Raw genomic sequence first — 4086 nt, 5'->3', positions numbered from 1 at the left:
TGTGGTGATGTTTTTATACTTCATTGTAAAGTCGTGAATATTAGTCAGTGGTGTTTATTGAGCGCTTAATGTGCACAGAGATCTGGACTAAGCGTTAGGAGTGGTTTTGTGCAATGGCAGGGCAGAGATTTTATTCTAAGAGTAATAATAGTATTGATGGTATTTGTTAAACGCTTACTATGTGCCAGGCACCGTACTAAGCGCTGGGGTGGATACAAGCAAATCGGGTTGGGCGCAGTCCCTGTCCCACGTGGGGTTCATCGTCTCAATTCCCATTTTACAGAGGAGGTAACCGAGGCCCAGAGAATCAATCAATCAATCAATCGTATTTATTGAGCGCTTACTGTGTGCAGAGCACTGTACTAAGCGCTTGGGAAGTACAAGTTGGCACCATATAGAGACGGTCCCTACCCAACAGTGGGCTCACAGTCTAAAAGGGGAAGACAGAGAACAAAACCAAACATATTAACAAAGTAAAATAAATAGAATAGATATGTACAAGTAAAATAAATAAATAAATACAGTAATAAATATGTACAAACATATATACATATATACAGGTGCTGTGGGGAAGGGAAGGAGGTAAGGTGAGGGGGATGGGGAGGGGGAGAGGAAGGAAGGGGCTCAGTCTGGGAAGGCCTCCTGGAGGAGGTGAGCTCTCAGTAGGGCCTTGAAGGGAGGACGAGAGCTAGCTTGGCGGATGGGCAGAGGGGGGGCATTCCAGGCCAGGGGGTGTATGGCGGATGTATAGTGGGCCAAAAGCGAGTAAAATGGAGGAACTGGATGTTCCCCAATACTGCAGGTGCGAGATCCAATTTTTCTTCATCAAACCGAGTAACTAAGCAGAAGCCATCGTGAGGCCAAAATGAAAGGGTTCTGCTGAAGCGGTAGCAAGCCGAGACTAGATGGCTCCATCTTCACGTCTCCTAAAGATGATTTCTTACTTTGTCATCGGCAGGCATTGACTTCAAACGTTTGTCTGTGGGGTGTGAGGAAACCAATCCAATAATCTGTTTTTAATGCCCAACTCCTCCTCTAAACTCCTTGTAGGCAGGGGTCACATCTACCAACTCTGTTGGAGTGGACCCTCCCGAGCGTTTTGTACGGGGCTCTCCACAAAGCAAGCGAGCGCTCAGTACATACCAGAGATCAATCGATAACCATCGATAGATAAGCAGTATGGCATAGGGATAGAGCACGGGCCTGGGAGTCACAAGGTTTACTGCCATTTGTCTGCTGCATAGGGTTAGGGCACGGGCCTGGGAGTCACAAGGTTTGCTGCCATTTGTCTGCTGCATGGGGCTAGGGCACGGGCCTGGGAGTCACAAGGCTTGCTGCCATTTGCAGCATGGGGCTAGGGCACAGGCCTGGGAGTCAGAAGGTTTGCTGCCATTTGTCTGCTGCATAGGGCTAGGGCACGGGCCAGGGAGTCAGAAGGTTTGCTGCCATTTGTCTGCTGCATAGGGTTAGGGCATGGGCCTGGGAGTCTGAAGGTTTGCTGCCATATGTCTGCTGCATAGGGTTAGGGCACGGGCCTGGAAGTCTCAAGGCTTCCTTCCATTTGTCTGCTGCATAGGGTTAGGGCACGGGCCTGGGAGTCACAAGGCTTGCTGCCATTTGCTGCATGGGGCTAGGGCACAGGCCTGGGAGTCAGAAGGTTTGCTGCCATTTGTCTGCTGCATAGGGATAGAGCACGGGCCTGGGAGTCACAAGGCTTGCTGCCATTTGTCTGCTGCAAAGGGTTAGGGCACGGGCCAGGGAGTCACAAGGTTTGCTGCCATTTGTCTGCTGCATAGGGTTAGGGCATGGGCCTGGGAGTCACAAGGTTTGCTGCCATTTGTCTGCAGCATAGGGTTAGGGCATGGGCCAGGGAGTCAGAAGGTTTGCTGCCATTTGTCTGCTGCATAGGGTTAGGGCATGGGCCTGAGAGTCACAAGGCTTGCTGCCATTTGTCTGCTGCATAGCGTTAGGGCACGGGCCAGGGAGTCACAGGGCTTGCTGCCATTTGTCTGCTGCATAGGGTTAGGGCATGGGCCTGGGAGTCAGAAGATTTGCTGCTGTTTGTCTGCTGCATAGGGTTAGGGCATGGGCCAGGGAGTCAGAAGGTTTGCTGCCATTTGTCTGCTGCATAGGGTTAGGGCACGGGCCAGGGAGTCGCAAGGCTTGCTGCCATATGTCTGCTGCATGGGGTTAGGTCACGGGCCAGGGAGTCAGAAGGTTTGCTGCCATTTGTCTGCTGCATAGGGTTAGGGCACGGGCCAGGGAGTCACAGGGCTTGCTGCCATTTGTCTGCTGCATAGGGTTAGGGCACGGGCCTGGGAGTCACAAGGCTTGCTGCCATTTGTCTGCTGCATGGGGTGAGGGCATGGGCCAGGGAGTCAGAAGGTTTGCTGCCATTTGTCTGCTGCATAGGGTTAGGGCATGGGCCAGGGAGTCAGAAGGTTTGCTGCCATTTGTCTGCTGCATAGGGTTAGGGCACGGGCCAGGGAGTCGCAAGGCTTGCTGCCATATGTCTGCTGCATGGGGTTAGGTCACGGGCCTGGGAGTCACAAGGTTTGCTGCCATTTGTCTGCTGCATAGGGTTAGGGCACGGGCCTGGGAGTCACAAGGCTTGCTGCCATTTGTCTGCTGCATAGGGTTAGGGCACGGGCCAGGGAGTCGCAAGGCTTGCTGCCATATGTCTGCCGCATGGGGTTAGGGCACGGGCCTGGGAGTCACAAGGCTTGCTGCCATTTGTCTGCTGCATAGGGTTAGGGCACGGGCCAGGGAGTCGCAAGGCTTGCTGCCATATGTCTGCTGCACGGGGTTAGGGCACGGGCCTGGGAGTCACAAGGCTTGCTGCCATTTGTCTGCTGCATAGGGTTAGGGCACGGGCCTGGGAGTCACAAGGTTTGCTGCCATTTGTCTGCTGCATAGGGTTAGGGCACTGGCCTGGGAGTCAGAAGGTTTGCTGCCATTTGTCTGCTGCATAGGGTTAGGGCATGGGCCAGGGAGTCAGAAGGTTTGCTGCCATTTGTCTGCTGCATAGGGTTAGGGCACGGGCCAGGGAGTCGCAAGGCTTGCTGCCATATGTCTGCTGCATGGGGTTAGGTCACGGGCCTGGGAGTCGCAAGGTTTGCTGCCATTTGTCTGCTGCATAGGGTTAGGGCATGGGCCTGGGAGTCGCAAGGCTTGCTGCCATTTGTCTGCTGCATAGGGTTAGGGCACGGGCCTGGGAGTTGCAAGGCTTGCTGCCATATGTCTGCTGCATGGGGTTAGGGCACGGGCCTGGGAGTCACAAGGCTTGCTGCCATTTGTCTGCTGCATAGGGTTAGGGCACGGGCCAGGGAGTTGCAAGGCTTGCTGCCATATGTCTGCTGCATAGGGTTAGGGCACGGGCCAGGGAGTCACAAGGCTTGCTGCCATTTGTCTGCTGCATAGGGTTAGGGCACGGGCCTGGGAGTCACAAGGTTTGCTGCCATTTGTCTGCTGCATAGGGTTAGGGCACGGGCCTGGGAGTCACAAGGTTTGCTGCCATTTGTCTGCTGCATAGGGTTAGGGCATGGGCCAGGGAGTCAGAAGGTTTGCTGCCATTTGTCTGCTGCATAGGGTTAGGGCACGGGCCAGGGAGTCGCAAGGCTTGCTGCCATTTGTCTGCTGCATAGGGTTAGGGCACGGGCCAGGGAGTCGCAAGGCTTGCTGCCATATGTCTGCTGCATGGGGTTAGGGCACGGGCCTGGGAGTCACAAGGCTTGCTGCCATTTGTCTGCTGCATAGGGTTAGGGCACGGGCCAGGGAGTCGCAAGGCTTGCTGCCATATGTCTGTTGCATGGGGTTAGGGCACGGGCCTGGGAGTCACAAGGCTTGCTGCCATTTGTCTGCTGCATAGGGTTAGGGCACGGGCCTGGGAGTCACAAGGTTTGCTGCCATTTGTCTGCTGCATAGGGTTAGGGCACGGGCCAGGGAGTCGCAAGGTTTGCTGCCATTTGTCTGCAGCATAGGGTTAGGGCACGGGCCTGGGAGTCACAAGGTTTGCTGCCATTTGTCTGCTGCATAGGGTTAGGGCATGGGCCAGGGAGTCAGAAGGTTTGCTGCCATTTGTCTGCT

The sequence above is a fragment of the Tachyglossus aculeatus genome, chromosome 21 (genome assembly GCF_015852505.1).
Source record: "Tachyglossus aculeatus isolate mTacAcu1 chromosome 21, mTacAcu1.pri, whole genome shotgun sequence".
Lineage (NCBI taxonomy): Eukaryota > Metazoa > Chordata > Mammalia > Monotremata > Tachyglossidae > Tachyglossus > Tachyglossus aculeatus.
The sequence above is the reverse complement of the archived record's forward strand: the minus strand, read 5'-3'. Positions refer to the sequence as shown.